We start from the raw sequence: 18,596 nt of genomic DNA, 5'->3' as shown, positions 1-18,596 counted from the left end.
TTCCTGAAATTCATTCAACCTCTCCCTTAATAATTTAAATGCTATACCATTTGGTATATATAAGTATTGTATTGATATGAGTTCATTTTCTAGTTATTTACAGCAAGATATAGTTTCCTTTTTTATCTCTTTTCATTAATTCTATTTTTGCTTTTGATTTGTTTGACATCATAATAGCTGTCTCTGCTTTCTTTGATTCAGCAGAAGCATACTAAATTCTATTCCAATCCTTTACATTTATTTTGTGTTTATCTATTTGCTTCAAATATATTTCTTAAAAGGAATATATTGCAGGATTCTAGTTTTTTAGCCATTGTGCAGTTTTCATTTTATGGGTAAATTCATCCCATTTATATTTATAGTTATGATAACTGACCATGTATTTCCCTCCATGTTATTTTTCCCTCATTTATCCTCTTTCTCTTAGTTCTCACCCTTTCCTTCCTCACAAATATTTTAGTTCTGATCACTGCCTTCTGAAATCTACTTTCTCTTTTTATTATTCTTTCCTTTGTCTTCTATTACCCCAATTTCTTTTTACATCCTTAGAAGGTAAGACATAGTTCTTCATACAATTGAATGTATATTTTATTGCCTCTTTGACTCAACTTTGATGAGAATAAGGTTCAAGGTTTGCCTGTCACTGAAACTTGTATCTTCCCTTTCATTAAATAGTTCTTTCATGCTTCTTTTATATGGCATGATTCACTTCATTAAATCTCTCCCCTTCTTTTTCAGTATAATTTTTAAATCTAATTATTTTGTCTTTTTGTGGCAACATCTCATCAAAATCATCTTATACCTATGCACTTTGTCTACATGTATTCCATTTAGTTGCTCTTATGCTAATGAAGGTTTTTTTTTAAATTTTTAAATTTTTTAAATTTATTTTAATACACATTGCTTTATTAATCATGTTGGGAGAGAAAAATCAGAAAAAAGGTTAAAACTACAAAAGAGAAAAAAGGAGAAAAGTGAAAAAAGGAGTGAACATAGAAAATGCTTTGTTAAAGCCTGTAAGGTCTGCCCTCAGAGCCAGGAGGTTACCAGCTTCCTCTGCAGAGCAGTGAAAGGTATATGGACAGGTAGCTGTCCTGCCAGCTGGCTACAAAAAACAGGGAGTCCTTTGGGAAAGAGTTCCTCACTTGAAAGTAACTCAGGCCTGCAGAGCTGGGCTGGGAAAGTGCCCTTCAAAGAACCCCTGCTGTGTGAGATAATGACTGCCTGGGGCTAGACGCTGAGCAGTGAGAGTTTCACTTCCACACCAAATCCTTCCCTGGGACTGTGGGTGTTAGCAGTTGAGCCGTGAATGGATTTGAAGGGACCGGAATTGTCTGCTGGAGAAGAGCAGTCAGCTGCGGACATTCTATTGCCCCAGGCCGAGCCTCCCACTCTGCTGATTAGAGGCTCCCCAGGCTGTGCCCCCTTGTCATGCAGATTAGTAACTGCCCGCAAAAGCCCGGAACTGCAGGATTTGGCTGTAGGGCTGTGGTAAAGTCTGCCTGAGTCACTTCCGGGTTTGAGGGGTTACAGCCAGATCTAGTTAGGTTCTGGCGTTTTTTAGAGGACCCTCTGTTTTAGGCTTTAACTTCTCTGCCAGTTTATTGCTTTGTAATCAAGGCAGAGCAGTTAGCCTATAGCAGAGTCATCTCTATAACTTCTCTAGCCACAGAGATCACCCCCGCCCCTGGTCTGCTCAGGATGCTAGCCTCTTGCTGCCTGTGCTAGTCTGTTCCTGGCCCCTCAGGAGAAACCTTTCCTGGCGATCTTCCAGATCGGCTGGTAAGTTATAGTGCTTCTATTCTTCATGAATTTAAGTAGTGAAGAGTTATTTTTGAGGCTGCTTTAAATAGTTGGTTATAAGGGGAATGAGAGGAGCTTAGAGAATCGTGTGTGCCTGCCCCGTCATCTTGGATCCACCTCCCCATTTACATTTAAAACTAATAATTCTATATTTCCTGCCATTTTAGTTTCCCCAGATTATTCTTTTCTCTTTCCTTTTCCCCTTATCCTTTTACCTCCTCCCCAGTCTTAAATTTATAAGCACTACTAGCCTCACACATCTCTCCCTCTTTAGGATTTCTTCCTTCCCTTTTCTTAAGCCTTTCCTCTACTATTTCTCTATTCCCTCTTATTTAGCCTACTCCTTCCCTTTTTGCTTTTCTTCTCCCACTTTTCAATGAAGTAGGAGAAGTTTCTCTGTACACCAAATATGTCTAATATTTTCTCTTTGAGCCAAATCTGATGAGAGTTAGATTCACACAATATTCACCTCCTCCCCTTCTTTCCTTCAGATATAATAGGTTTCATTTGCTTCTTTGTGAGATGTAGTTTCCCTCTTTTTACCTCCAATTTCCCTTTTTTCAGTACAATCTCCTTTCCACCTCTAGTTCCTTTTTCATATTATAACAGTAAAATCAAATTATACATGCAATCTTTATGTAGACCCATAACAGAAATACAGTTCTCAAAAATTCTTTTAGCCTTTTTATGCTTCTCTTTAGTCTTACATTTGGAAGATCATTTTTTTTTTTTTTTTTTGGTTTGGCTCTGGTTTTTCCATCAGAAATAAATGGTATTCTCCTGTTTCAGTGAATGCCCATCTTCTTCCTTGGAACAAATGTTCAGTTAGGTGGGTAATTTATTCTTGCCTCCAAGTTCCAAGTTCCTTTGCCTTTTGGAATATCGAATTCCAGGCTCTTTGATCTTTTAATGTGGATGCTGCTAGATCCTGAATAATCCATATTGTGGCTCCTCAGTATTTGAACTGATTTTTTTCTACCTGCTTGTAGTATTTTTCCTTGGTTCAATAGTTCTGGAATTCAGCCACAATATTCCTTGGACTTTTAATTTTGTGTTCTCTTTCAGCAGTGTTTGATGAATTCTTTCAATGACTATTTTATGTTTGGATTTTACTACATCTGGGCAGTTCTCTTTGATGATTTCCTGAAAGATAGTGTCTAGGCCCTTTTATGCACCATGATTTTCAGGGAGTGCAATACTCCTAAGATGATGTCTCCTATATCTATTTTCCAAGTCTGTTGTTTTTCCATGTAGATATTTAACACTTTTTCTATTTTTTTCTTTTCTTTCTTTCTTTCTTTTTTTTTTTTTTTTTTTTTTTTGCTTTTGCTTGATTGAATCTTGATGTCTCCTCAAGTTCTTCATTTACATTTGTACAATTCTCCTTTTTATTGCTTTCTGTATTTGTCCAGTTGAATTTTTACATGAGTTGTTTTGTTTTATGGATTTTTTTCCCATTTCACCAATATTTTTAAAGGAGTTATTTTCTTTTTTCCAATTCACAAATTCTGTTTTCCTGGGACTTATTTACTTTTTCCAATTCACAAATTCTCTTTCTCAGGCAGTTGTTTTCTTTTTCCATTTTTTGTTGTGTATACACCTTATCCAGACCCTCAACCAAGTTTTCCTTTCCTTTCCCCATTCTTCTTCTAGCTCTTTTTAATGATTCTTTTAAATTTCTTCTATGATAGCCTTATGTGATGGATACCAGGCCGTTTTCCCCTTTGGAGCTTCATTTGGAGACAATCTGCCTTTTTCCTCAAGGTTTGCCCTGTCTCCTCAGGGTTTGAAATCTGTTTTCTTTCATTATAGGAACTATCTATAGTTAGAGCCTGCTTTGCCTTTTTACTCATTTAAACAAACAAACAAACAAACCAAAAATGCTGGAGTCTGCTTTTCAGGCAATGAGGACTTTCCACGCTTCCTCCAGGCAACAAGAAATAGCAGCAAAGCAGCTGTGTAATGGCAGTGGCTATACTGGGATCAGAGGCTGAGTTGGAATCAACAGCTGTTGTGTTGCTATCATACTGAGTCACTCCCAGTGTTGAGTGGGTTTGCCCAAGTTCTGTGAGACTCAGGCACTTTGGGGTACACTCCTTACCCTCTGTGTTTATGTAGGAAGTTTTATAACTTCTCTGTTGATCTACTGGCTTGTAACCAAAACAGAGTAGCCAACACTGTAGTAGAATCTTCCCTGCAGGTTTTCTGCCCACTGAGACCACACCCCAATCCTGGTCTGCTCAGCATGTGCCATTCTCCAAGCTCTGCCTGCCTGCCTGTCTGTGCCTGTGCCTGGCCTGGCCTTCTCCTATGCCTGTGAATGTGATCAAGACAGACCTTTTCTTAGTGATCTTCAAGACTATCTTCTTTTGGTAATGTGTTGTACTTTCAATATCCGTGGGTTCTGACAGTCCAGAACTAATTCAGAGGCTAGATTTAGTAAACAGTTTGAGGCTAGTAGGGGAGCTCAGAAAGAAGTATGAGTCCTTTACACCATCTTGGATCCTCCCCCAATTATGCGTTTTTAATATTCTAATACATGACCAATTATTGTGCAAATGTCATATACTGCTGAGAAAGAGGTATATTCCTTCATATTGCCATTCAGTTTTCTCCTGAGATGCATCTTATCTAACTTTCCCAGAATTTCATCCACCTCCTTAACTTCTTTTTTTGTTTATTTTTTGGCTAGATTTATCTAGCTTTGAAAAGGGAAAGTTGACATTTCCCATTAATCCAATGTTATTTTTGAATTTCTTCCTGAAATTCATTCAACCTCTCCCTTAATAATTTAAATGCTATACCATTTGGTACATATAAGTATTGTATTGATATGAGTTCATTTTCTAGTTATCTACAGCAAGATATAGTTTCCTTTTTTATCTCTTTTCATTAATTCTATTTTTGCTTTTGATTTGTTTGACATCATAATAGCTGTCTCTGCTTTCTTTGATTCAGCAGAAGCATACTAAATTCTATTCCAATCCTTTACATTTATTTTGTGTTTATCTATTTGCTTCAAATATATTTCTTAAAAGGAATATATTGCAGGATTCTAGTTTTTTAGCCATTGTGCAGTTTTCATTTTATGGGTTAATTCATCCCATTTATATTTATAGTTATGATAACTGACCATGTATTTCCCTCCATGTTATTTTTCCCTCATTTATCCTCTTTCTCTTAGTTCTCACCCTTTCCTTCCTCACAAATATTTTAGTTCTGATCACTGCCTTCTGAAATCTACTTTCTCTTTTTATTATTCTTTCCTTTGTCTTCTATTACCCCAATTTCTTTTTACATCCTTAGAAGGTAAGGCATAGTTCTTCATACAATTGAATGTATATTTTATTGCCTCTTTGACTCAACTTTGATGAGAATAAGGTTCAAGGTTTGCCTGTCACTGAAACTTGTATCTTCCCTTTCATTAAATAGTTCTTTCATGCTTCTTTTATATGGCATGATTCACTTCATTAAATCTCTCCCCTTCTTTTTCAGTATAATTTTTAAATCTAATTATTTTGTCTTTTTGTGGCAACATCTCATCAAAATCATCTTATACCTATGCACTTTGTCTACATGTATTCCATTTAGTTGCTCTTATGCTAATGAAGGTTTTTTTTTAATTTATTTTAATACACATTGCTTTATTAATCATGTTGGGAGAGAAAAATCAGAAAAAAGGTTAAAACTACAAAAGAGAAAAAAGGAGAAAAGTGAAAAAAGGAGTGAACATAGAAAATGCTGATTTATATTCAACCTCCATAGTTGTTTTTCTGGATGTATACAGGTGTATTCTATTCAAAGTCTTTAGGAATAGCCTTGGATTACTGACCCAATGAGAAGAAACAACAAGCCTTTCACAGTTGATCATCACACATTTTTACTGTTCCTCTGTATAATGTATTTCTGGTTCTGCTTGTTTTGCTCAATGTCAGTTCCTGTAAGTCTTTCTAGGTCTTTCTAAAGTCAGCTTGTTCATTGTTATTTATAGAACAATAATATTCCATTACTTTCATATACCACAATTTGTTTAGCCATTCCCAAGTTGATGGGCATCTACTCATTTTCCAATTCATTGCTAACCACAAAAAGAACTGCTACAAATATTTTTGCCCATGTAGATCCTTTTCCCTCCTTTAAGATTTTCTTGGGATGCAGAACCAGCAATAATATTGTTGTAAAAGGGTATGCATGATATGATAGCCCTTGAAGAATAGTTCCAAATTGTTCTCCAGAATGGCTGGATCAGTTCACAATTCCACCAATAATGCATCAGTGTCTCAGTTTTACCAACATCCCCTCCAACAGCTATCATTATCTTTTCATGTAATCTTACCCAATCTGAGAAGGTTCCTGAGAGTGGTTTTAATTTGCATTTTTCTAACAATAGTGATTTAGAGCATTTTCCATATGCCTATAATTGGCTTTAATTTTAACATCTAAAAATTGTCTAATCGTATCCTTCTACCCTTTATTGAGAATGACTTGTATTATTATAAATTCGGCACATTTCTTTATATATGTTAGAAATTGGACTTTAGCCTCGAGAGACTTACATGAACGGATGCTGACTGGAATGAGCAGGACCAGGAGATCATTATATACTTCAACAACAATACCATATGATGATCAATTCTGATGGACCTGGCCATCTTCAGCAATGAGATGAACCAAATCCGTTCCAATAGAGCAATAATGAACTGAACCAGCTACAACTAGTGAAAGAACTCTGGGAGATGACTAAGAACCATTACATTGAATTCCCAATCCCTCTATTTTTGTCCACCTGCATTTCTGATTTCCTTCATAGGCTAATAGTATACTACTTCAAAGTCCAATTCTTTTTGTACAGCAAAATAACTTTTAGGACATGTATGCTTATATTGCATTTAATTTATACTTTAACATTTAACATGTATTGGCAAACCTGCCATCTGGGGGAGGGGATGGGGAGGAAAGAGGGGAAAAATTGGTTTGGCAATTGTCAATGCTATAAAATTACCCATGCATATAACTTGTAAATAAAAAGCTCATAATAAAAAAAATAAAATTATTCTAGACAAAATAAAACACTGGAGAGTCTGCCTGCCAAGACAAACCCAAGAACTATATGAACACAATTACAAAACACTTCTCACACAAATAAAATAAGATTCAAACAACTGAAAATATATCAATTATTCATGACTAGGCTGAAGTGATATAATAAAAATGACAATTGTGACAAAAAAAAATAGACCTTTATCAGAAGCACTGCTGGAAAAAAAATCCCCCTGCTTTGTACTTCACTTTTGATCTTATTTCTATTGGTATTTTAGTGCAAAAACTTTTTAATTTAATGTAAACAAATAGTGCTTGTGCTGAGGGCCAGTCAATGGGGTGGGACTTTGCTGTGTTATAATGACTGTGCACTTACCCAGGGTTCTGAGTTGCAGGAGGGTGGGGCCTTACTGGTGGATTATATCATGTTTGGAACTTTTTTGCAAATCCTCTGCTGGGAGTCTTGTGGCTGCTGCTGCTGCAGCTGCTGCAGCTGTAATTGGACCTTGCTCTCCTCCCATTCTATTGTTAACAGACCTTTCCTGCTGTGCTAATAAACTGCTTCTCTGCTGCTAGATCAATTCAGAGACAGTGTTCTAGCTATTTGAAGGGGAATTTGGAAGTGCTTCAGAGGATTCTTTTCTCACTCTGCCATCTTGGGAGTATAATTTATATATATGCTTTAGAATTATGATTTTGACAGGTTAAAGGGTAATGAGACTCTAGACTGAAAGTTAAATTTGGAAATTCTTATTAAAAGATCAAATAGTGAGAATAAATAAAAGCATCAGTTTTGGAAAGCGTGATATGATTGAAAAAGAGTGGACCTGTTTATTCCAGTGAGAAAATTATTTTTTCTGGAAAAATATTGGATTTAGTGGTGAGAAAAAGGGAAAAAAGGTCAGATTTAGTACTAAGGATGCCAGGATTGCTTGTCCTTGCATTCTCAACCCAACTTTCTTTTGTTGTGTTTGTTAGTTTTTCTTGTTTTAATATAATTATAGATTATATTAAATAAATAAATACATATACAAAACTGTAGTTTGTAATGCTAGGATATATTAAAATTATGTATACCTCAAAATAGAACTTAAAAGATGGGTAAAATGATTCATATTTGAATTAACTGACCATTGTAAACTAATTATTCAGTTTTTCCCAACTTCTTCCTAATGTGATGCAAGATTCTTTTAAAATTTTTGACTGATGAGAAACATTTACAGATAGATTAATTTGTTAAACATTGCATTTAGTCATTAATTGGATTTTATGAATTACAGTTGATTAAATATCTACCTTCACATTTTAAAAATGCTTGTTGGGATTAGATACTTAACCAAACATTTTCAAACTATGAACCAGAAAAAGGAATAGAGATATAATATTTATTTTGAAACTGTATTAGTTGATTTGTCCTATTAATTGAAGGTAGCATCATGTTTGAAATGTTAAACTTAAATTTAATCTCCAGAAAATGGATAGGGCATGACCAAGTTCAAAAAGTGGATCAAAGAGCATCAAGAATTGTTCAGGATTGTGATTATGAATTATAAAGAAAGATTCGACAGATTTGACTCATATGGACAAAAAAAGTTCATTGAGAAGATTTCTAATTATTATGTGAAATTGGAAATAGTAAATAATGGATTGGTGCCGGTAAGGTATTTGAGAGACCTTCTAACTAATTAGAAAACAAAAAGTTTGTTGATTGCCATCAAGAAGAGAATTACTCTGCAAACAATTCAAGCAAAATTTATTTTTTTTAAATGGTACTTAAAATACCAAAAATATCCCCCCCCCCAAACACCTTACCTTCATATCCCATAAACAGCAATATAATTACATAAATATGAATTATTTAAAAAGTGACCACAAGACAATATCATCAAAAAGTAGACAATAGGAAGGTACAAATTAAAATACAATTAAAATCTATATATGTAGGAATTGAAACTGAACAGTGAAATTTTCGATGATTAACAAAGACTTTTTCTAAGTACATAAAGAGACTTAAAATATTTCAGGCTAAATTGATCTTTAGAGACAAAGAATCTGGAAATGTCAGACATATAATTGGATTTGTTAAGATGATAAAGATCATTATTCAATTCAATTAAAATATATGTGTGGTGAGCTTTTTCTTCTCAAAAAGCAGTCAGGTGATAAAAGTTCAGATCTTTTATTATTTCCAATATAGCCCGGTTAGCTTAGAGGCCTATCTCTCTGCTTGGTTCCAAGAGCTCTCTCCAAATGTCTTTAAATCCAAAGGTCTGGTCCTTCAGCCTCTGCCTCTGCTTTTCTTCAGCCTCCAGCCAGCTCCAGTCTTCATGTCATTCCGGTGAAATCTCGACTTGTAGCGTCTTCCTCTCTGAAGTCCCTCTTCGACTGGCCCATTGGCCTATTTATGCTCCTTCCAGAGAGAGGGATTATGGGTTTTCTCCCATAGTGCTCTCTGGCCCAAAGAGCTTGAACACAAGCCTTGTCTTGATTAGTTCTACTTAGTACCTTGTTTCAGGTTCTGGCCAAAACAACTTCTTGTAAGATTAGATCAACTCTAATTACTTAGCAGTTAGTAAGGATTCCAACATCGGTTAGGATAACTTAGTAATTCCTGAGCAAGAACCAATGGAAGTTGATGCAGAACAGATCTTCATAAATGTTCTTGAAGTCTCTAAAACCCAAGACAAAAGCAGTATTACCCCAGGGCAAGAGGTTGAATCTGAAAATGTGAAACTTAAAACTTCGCCCCTCGTTACAAGTGATGAATTAAGAACTATTGCAAGTGATATAAAATCAGTAGATTCCACCTTTAAATCAGAACATCAGTCAACATCTGGAAGTAATTCTGAAAAGAATATTGAATATGAAAGTACCCTTGCTAAGAAAATGAATGTTCCAGGCCTTTTATCCAAGCAGAATTCTGAAGAGAGGGCATCTCTTCAGGGAGCAGCACATCAAGTGGGTACAGACCTTGAGATCAGTCATGGAATTTTGCAAAATGTCCTTTTAGAAAATGCTGACACAAAAAAGAATGTTACGAGCATAACCAAACCCAGTGAGGAAACTTTTACTCCATTACTCAGTACTTCCACTGAGGGGGGTCTGTTAGCCCCACGTTGGGCGCCAAAATGTGGTGAGCTTTTTCTTCTCAAAAACGCAGCCAGGTGATGAAAGTTCAGATCTTTTATTATCCCAATATATCCCGGTTAGCTTAGAGGCCTATCTCTCTGCTTGGTTCCAAGAGCTCTCTCCGAATGTCACCAAATCCAAAGGTCTGGTCCTTCAGCCTCTGCCTCTGCTTTCTTCAGCCTCCAGCCAGCTCCAACTCTTCATGTCATTCCGCTGAAATCTCGACTTGTAGCGTCTTCCTCTCCAGAACTTTCTTCGACTGGCCCATTGGCCTATTTATGCCCCTTCCAGAGAGAGGGATTATGGGTTTTCTCCCATAGTGCTCTCTGGCCCAAAGAGCTTCAAGGGAGGTATGAACTCATTGAACTCCAATGAGTAAAGGTGTGAACACAAGCCTTGTATTGATTAGTTCTACTTAGTACCTAGTTTCAGGTTCTGGCCAAAACATCTTCTTGTAAGATTAGATCAACTCTAATTAGTTAGCAGTTAGTAAGGATTCCAACATATATGTATTAAAAGAATATCAGGATTCTTTTATATTGAGGATGACATATACAGAAAAAAAAAATATTTCTTATTTTCAAGGAATTTTTCTAGTGTTTGAGAAATGACTTGGAAACAATATGATTTCTTCACTTGCGACAGCAAGGGACAGAAATGGTGGCATATTATGAAATAAAATAACAATATTTGAGAATTTCAGCATTATAATGGGTTTCAGAATCACTTAGTCCAATTCAGTTCTGAAGAGTAATGAATGGCTCAATTAATCAATAAATTATCAAATATTCAATGACTTTTATGTTCAAGCTATTTCTATGTGGTAAGAATACAAATAATAAGAATCCTTATTCTCAAATTTACATTCTAATAAGAAACTAATACATGTAGATTGATAGGTGATAGATACTCTGAATATACACATACACACAAATGCAAAGTAGTTTAATATAAGTTTTAGAGGGATGACACAAATTCCTGGGATGGGGAAAGTATGCAGAAATTGAAGAAAATACTTCAACTGTATCTTAAAGACAGAGAGGAATTCTTTGAGGCAAAAAATAAGAAGGGAGTGCATTGGGGATATGTAGGGCAGGTGGCACAAGTGCAAAGAGTGAGAAAAGTGAGTGTCATATGTAAAGCCCTATGAAAAAATCGGTGTGCATGGATAGAATAGTTTACAAGAAAATTTAATGCACAATAAAGTTTAAAAAGAAGATTGATTCTCTTACTTAATAATATGAATTTATGCAAAACATAAAAGCAAAATCAGGAAAAAATATAAACAAATTATTGTAAATGAAAATTTAGGAATATTAATCAATGCAATAAACAACCATAGTATTTCCAATGAAACAATCTATTTTTTTGTTTTTTCTGAACATGATCATTATAGAATTTTATTTTGTTTGACTAAAATATGTGTAATGGAAATATCAGGGTTATTTTATTGTTTTGTTTTTGTCATTTTTTAATTATTTCTTAATTGGGAGGGAGAAGGAAAAAGGAAACAAAAGAGTTTTTTTTTTTTGGTTTAACAATATAATGGGATCAAATACTACCCACTACTCTTGGCTGTGCCCTTTGGAACCAAGAACAAGCTTAATCTCTTATAAATAATCTTTTCTGAGAACAGTCAATAATCTAAGAGAAGATTTTTATATTTTCTTGTCCATTTTGGATTTAGATATTTCCAACAAATTTGAACACTTCAATAAAGAACAAGAACAAATAATATTGTATTGTTCCAAGAACATTTGTTAATGATTATGGATTTTTGAAATTTCCATTAAATTTAAAATAGAAATAACAAAACCAAGCATATTTGTAGTCCTTTTTTTTTTCTTTTCTTCATTTGAACAATTGTATTGATTATTTTTCTTTCTCTTTTAAACTTCTTGTTATCCACTTAAAATTTTTCTTGGTTAAACAAAAACATTCATCATATAAGTTATATGTAATCGAGCAATGAAAAACTACCTGTTGACTATATAAGAAATTATGCTCCATTCTATAACTTCAAGCCATTAACTCTCTATTAAATAGCAAAGAGTATATTTCTTCATCACTCATAAAATAATGACTGGTCATTGAATCAGTTTCAGTTTTATAGTCTTTCAAAATTGTTTTATTTTACATTATTTTAATTGTTTTCTCAATTCTGCTTGTTTCATCATATATAAATTGATATAATTCTTCCTAGAAATTGAGATTTCTCTGATCTATATCATATCTTTCTATGCAGCAGTATTCCATTACATCAAAATGCTATGTTTTATAAACATTCCTCAAGCTATGGACACAGACTTTGCTAATTTTTTTTTCCTCCCTATAAGAAAAATTATTTTTTTCATATCAAATTCAAAGTTTTTCTAGAACTCTACCCACACCTTCCCATTTAATCTAATTTTCTCCCTTTCTCTAATATGTCTCCTTGAAATAAAACACTATGCTAATAATATCCATAACAATAATAATGATAAAAACTGACATACATTATACTTTAAGGTTTATAAAGTATTCTACAAATATTATCTCATCTGATCCTCCTAAAAACTCTATGAGAGACTTACTGCCAGAATTATTTATGAAATGAATGAGAAAATTAATTTCTTTAAATTAAAGAAATTGTTTATAAATATTAAGCTAGTAAATATCAGACATAGGATCTGAACTCAGATCTCTTCCGACTTAATCATAGCTCTCCTTTTGCTTCCTTAGCCTACTATACATCTCATCAGGGAACTATTTTCTTTGTGAAATTGGGATATTAGCTAAAATGACTTCAACTTACCTCTTTCTTCAACTGTTTCACTATATTTTAAGCATTTCTCAAAGTCATTGCTAATTATTTATTGATCCACATAATTTCTCTCTTCCAAAGATTCTTAATGAATATGTTCACACTTCATTATAACTTTAATACAACTTTGCAAAGTCCTTACTTTTTGTGAGCATGTCTTGTAATTTCAAATACCAAATACCTTACAACATTTCTTCTGTCTACAAAATTGAGTCTATTCAGTTCTATAAACTCTGGGAATACTCAGTAAATGCTTGCTGAATAAATTACTTATGATTAAACAGTCTATTTTAATACTGATCAAAAGAAAAAAGCATAACTCACTAGCAGATAGTGTGAAAATTTTCAGCACCAGAGGGTTAATTATAACTCTCACTAAAGCCATTTAAAAAATAATTCAATTTAATTCTGCTATGTATTGAATGTGTGAAATATAGCAATATATTTCTTACAAAAAGACATACCCCATTCTCCAAAAGGGATTATAGATCGAGGCCCAATAACTCAACTTTCTAAGTTTATGTGAAAAATATACTAAACATATATAATATATATGTATATATATACATATATATATCTGGTTTCTTACCTACTATTCTAAACATTTTGATGTAAGATGAAGAAAACTTCTTTGAGCCAGAGAGTAATATTTTAACAAACTAATTGCTCATTATATATATATAATGCTCATTTTAGCTCTCTCCTAATTCCTTCTCTGATACAAAATAAGAATTGTTAAAAGGAATAGAGAAAGAGAGCAATTTGTTGTGTGGTTGAGTGGAGAGAGTAAACAAAAAAAAATGAAGGACTGTTAGTGAGAGGGGAAAGAATAATCACTTTATAATTGACATTTTATTTAGAAAGAGATAACTCAGCATTCCAAAGAAAAACTTCACAGATTTTCTTTGAAAGGATCACTTAGTTAAATTATTTATATAGATGCTCAGATACAAAGAAATTTGTGTATGGTTTCCTAATTTCTTATATTTTTTTGGAGTCAAATGACATCAACATAGGCAAAAATGGTACAATGAAAGTAATATTCAATTTGGGATCAAAGAACTTGAACTCAAATCTTTCCACTTACTATGTATGTGATCCTGGGCAATTTATTTAACCTCCTTAGGTAGAATCCAACTTCCTCATTTGTAGAATTAAGTTATTGGGTTAGATAATCTTTGAAATCTCTCTCAGATCAAAACCTATGACCAGTAGCCCTAAAAACAAAATATCTGCACAACCATAGCACTAACATTTGCAGGATAAACAAAAAGAAATAAAAACGAAATTATGCTTTGTAGAGGGCTGAATCTCTAAAAAGGTGTGCTTGAATCAGACAACAGAGCACTTAAGGCTAATTAACCTATTTGATGTGAAATAATAGCTATATATACATATATTTAGATGAGATGGTGATGTGATGGCTGTCCTCACCATTGGTGCTTGCTGAATGTTTGGTGATGAGGTAATCATAGGCAAGCATTGGAGAGCTGAAGGAGAGAAGTCAGAGTCACTTGGCAGCAGGATGAGGAAGAGATGGGCTGGAGACTCTGAACTCCAGAATACAGGGTACATCTTTGGTAAGCCATGTGGCAGCTTGCCTGCCTCTTTCACTTCTCCCTCTAAAGACCAAGAACTTTGATTGATCCTGACTCTGACTGATACTGAGACCCTCCAGGGAGCTAGCTCAGACATTATAATGCTTGACATTGGTAATCCAAGATTCCATTATAATATTGTAAAGTTATAAATGAGAATTGCTTATGTTTACAAGGTAACAGTAGTGACTGAAAAATAGGAGTTTACTTAGGGAGAAATGGGAACAGACAAAGGTTATTTAATTTTTGGGAGAGACATCTCACTCTTTTACCTTTGTGTTCTAATCCATCAACTTCAGCAATGTCTGGAAGAGAAGAGTAAAGCGAATATACTTTCTCTCTAAGAGTAAAGACACCAACAATGATTGTAATACAAATTCACTGATATGTCTAACATGGCAAGAAAAGGACAGCACTTTTCATCCTTTGTACTTGTAAACATTAGATTTTGATTGATATCTAAAGTAGTTAGCTTAGGTGCTTATTGTTGGGTTAACTATACTTCTTAGGCTCTTCCTTTGCCCTGAGTCTTAGCTCAAAAAGAACAACTTCCTGCCTTAAAACTGCTCATGAAACCTTTCTTTAAGCTTGATTGTCTTCTTGGTCTTTTCAATTATTATTGTCACATTATTTGAGACCATGTTTCAGTAAATCTTAAATGTGATTTGTCTGCCTTCCCAACTTGATCATGCCTCGCTAGCTCACTGTCCAACATCTGCTGCAATATTCTACTGTCATCTTTTCTTACTACTTAAAAAGAATAAAACTACGAACCCATGTACATACTTACATATATACAGATATAAATATTTGTCACATGCATAAGTCGATTCAATACTATTCCACCTAAGATTAGGTGTTTGAATGACTCAGGAGGTAAGACTCAAAAAGAAAAATAGCGTCAGAGAGACAGATATATAAAGAACTGAACTAGAGAGACAAAGACACAGAAATATAAAGAACTAAATTAGAAACACAGAAATAAACATAGACAGAGAGATAAAGATATCTACAGAGAAATTAAATGTTGATTCATTTTGGAACCGATGTCAAGCCAAAGGACATTCAATTTCTTGTGTAAGAAAAATTCCTCCTAATTCCTAAGCTTTGATGATTTCTGACACAGACCAGTGGAGTTGCTGCTCCTTTGCCGCTATGCTTTCTGAAGAATTTGTGGCTAACATTTGTGAGGTCATTGAAGAAAAGGGTAGGAGTTTAATAATTACTGATGGTACTGAAAAGCAAGTAAAGTACAGAAAGATGAATTCTTGGTGGTCAGTTCTGTTTTAAAAAATGATCTTTCATTTTGTTTCAGTAATAACATTTGTTTAACCTGCTGTACCATTTCCAGGTAATCATACATTATCTAGGTTCTCTCTAGCATTACTCAAAGCATGCATTTCCATAGCAACTCATCCAGGGGAAAATTACCATGGAAGTTATTCTAGAAATAATAGTATTCTGAACCCCAGCTACTATTTTCCCCCACTAATGTTATCTTACAATTCTAAGTAGTTTTGCAGGTGTGAATTTTTGTGAATATTCATATGAAGGATTAAAGCTCTTATCCAAATGTCCCTGACTCATATTATTATGTTCAACTCCTGCATCCCAGGTTGTTTTTTTCCATTTCATAAGCACCCTCAGATACTTGTTATCACATGTTCCTCCTATGGAAGAGCCCTTATTTACTTACTTAGCTTTTAGATTATAAATGAATGGAGCCACAAAATTGGAACTTTCTTAGACTGTTTTCATGTACCAATGATGTCTTATATGTTTATTGAATAAAACAGTCTATTGTTGAAATGGTTCTGCAGAAATTACTGGGGATATAGATATAATAATGTGCTTGCAAAGCCTTATTATTAAAAAAAACATTGTTTTTAGTAATTTAATAATGCTTGCATGCAGAGAGTCAAACAGTGACAATCATACATGATCCTAAGATGAGGAAGTGACTATATCATTGACTGAAAACCAAGGAAAGCAACCAGTCTTTATTACCCCTTTTATATTTGTCATTTTAGATTGAATAAATGTTGCAGTGCATGTCTGATTGGAAAAGTTAGATTAATGATGAGAGAATGACTTAGTTAGGGGAAACAATAAAGGAAGAAGGAAGCACAGGCTCAGGAGAGAATTGAAGAATTTGCTTGGTTGGTCCATCATTATCCTTCACACATTCTATGAACTATTCAAATTACCTTACTGTTTTCTCAAATTACAACATTCTGTTTCATATCTATATATCTTTGCACCAATTGTCTTTTATTCCATATCTGCATTTGGGGTCTAGTTAGGTCCCTTAAGCAGTAAAATAAAAAGATTTTGCATACTTGAATTATATTGTTGTTAAATGCTGTTAAAGCAGTTGGAAATATCTGAGTCCTTCTATATGATATATACTTAGATAAGATCTTGGAGACTTTTCCAAGGGTGCAATGAGACAAAAGAAAAGAAATCAGCAATTTAGGCTTAAGTCATCTAGATAGGAAATGATTATTGTGAACCAAGAGTCTTTGAGAGGTTCTAGACAATGAGATTTAGTTCTATATTACACTACCAAAAAGTTCAGCTCAAATATCACTGCTTATGTGAGTTTTCTTTTAGTTTGTGTAATTTAACACATTAATTTCTTTATATCTCATCCAATGAAAGATCTTTGAGATCAGGGAATGGTTTTCTCATATCTTTATATAATAAGTATTATAACAAGTACAGTGTTTGCCTCATAAGAGGCCCTTAATAAATATTTGTTACTTAATTTATAAGATCATAAATTTAGATGTAGACTTCATTAAGTGGTAAAAAATTTAAAACAAAGTATTAATTGGACATTGGTCAACAAATCACTGTACATAACTGTAATAGAATGCTATTATTTGGTAGGGAACAATACATATGAAGAATACAGAGAAACATGGAAATTCATATAAATTAATACAAAGTGAAGTAATGAAAATGAGATCATTAACACATAATGCAACAACATCTATTAAAAGAGAAAAGATAGCAATGACAGCTGCTACAGATTGAAATTGAACTTTGTCTCAATTGAATATCTAAACTTGGCCCCAGAAAAGAGATGAAAAAACATATCATCTTCCCTTTTTTGCAGAAGGGAGAGACACAGATATGGAACATTACATATTTCTGTTACACTCCCTCAATTGTGTTACAATAAGCACTTAAAAAAACATTTTCAAGTTGTTGTGTTGTTATAAAAGTGTAAAAGTAAGTAGAGGGCAGATCTTTTACAGCTTGTAGGAGTTATAAAATTTGGAAAGCTTAGGGAAAATGTGGCAGCATTATACCTTAAGGGAGTATCTGTGAACCAAGATTCCAGCTAGATAGGGGAAATAAAGTCATAATATGTTTTCAGTAATGCCAGCTTAATCACATTAAATTTCTCACTTTTTTGTAAATCTTTTTGCTAATTACAAACTTTATCCTTCATTTCATGATATTCCTTTTAACTATAATTTATAAATATATACTGATTTTCACTGTCCCTTGGTTCCTAACTTATTTGGAGTGTTAGGAAAGTTATGGGACTAATATTTTCCACAGATATTCCAAGAAAGATTTTAAAAAGAGGTACCAGACTGAATAATGAATAATATATTCAATGTATGACAACAATCTCCTTTATCCTCATAAGGACTACTCAAAAAGGTAACCAAAAATTTAGAGTAATTTGAAGAGGGACTTTCCCCTGCATTGGGATTGAGAGGTCAAAATAAGATTAGGTAGACAGGCCTAATGCCTGGAGTAATCTGAATGAAAATGATCCAGAAAAGAGGAGAAAAACGGTCTACAATGTACTCAAAAATATATACGAGAGGAGGTGGATGTCAATAACAGAAGCTTTGACTATTGGGGACAGCATCAAAGAAGAAATATTTTATCAAAGCATGAGAGAGGGAATGGAGTGTCATTCTAACATAAAGCTCAAAACCATAAACAGAAGAGATATGAATAAATAGAAGAAAACTCTGAATATATAATGAAAACATACTATGATTTACAAGGTACCCAAGAGAAAAGCTTAGAAAAAAGGTATAATTTTATGTTGTATGCTGAGATTTCAGGGCAGGGGGAGAAAATGCCATCATCAAAAGGACTCCAAGACAACAAAATAAGCATTCAAAAAAATTGTAAGTGAAATAAGAATTCTACAAAAAATACATTGGTAGGAGAAACAGTATCTTAGAACAAAG

This window comes from Antechinus flavipes, chromosome 3, assembly GCF_016432865.1.
Source record: "Antechinus flavipes isolate AdamAnt ecotype Samford, QLD, Australia chromosome 3, AdamAnt_v2, whole genome shotgun sequence".
In the NCBI taxonomy this organism is placed as follows: domain Eukaryota; kingdom Metazoa; phylum Chordata; class Mammalia; order Dasyuromorphia; family Dasyuridae; genus Antechinus; species Antechinus flavipes.
This window is presented reverse-complemented; position numbering follows the sequence as displayed.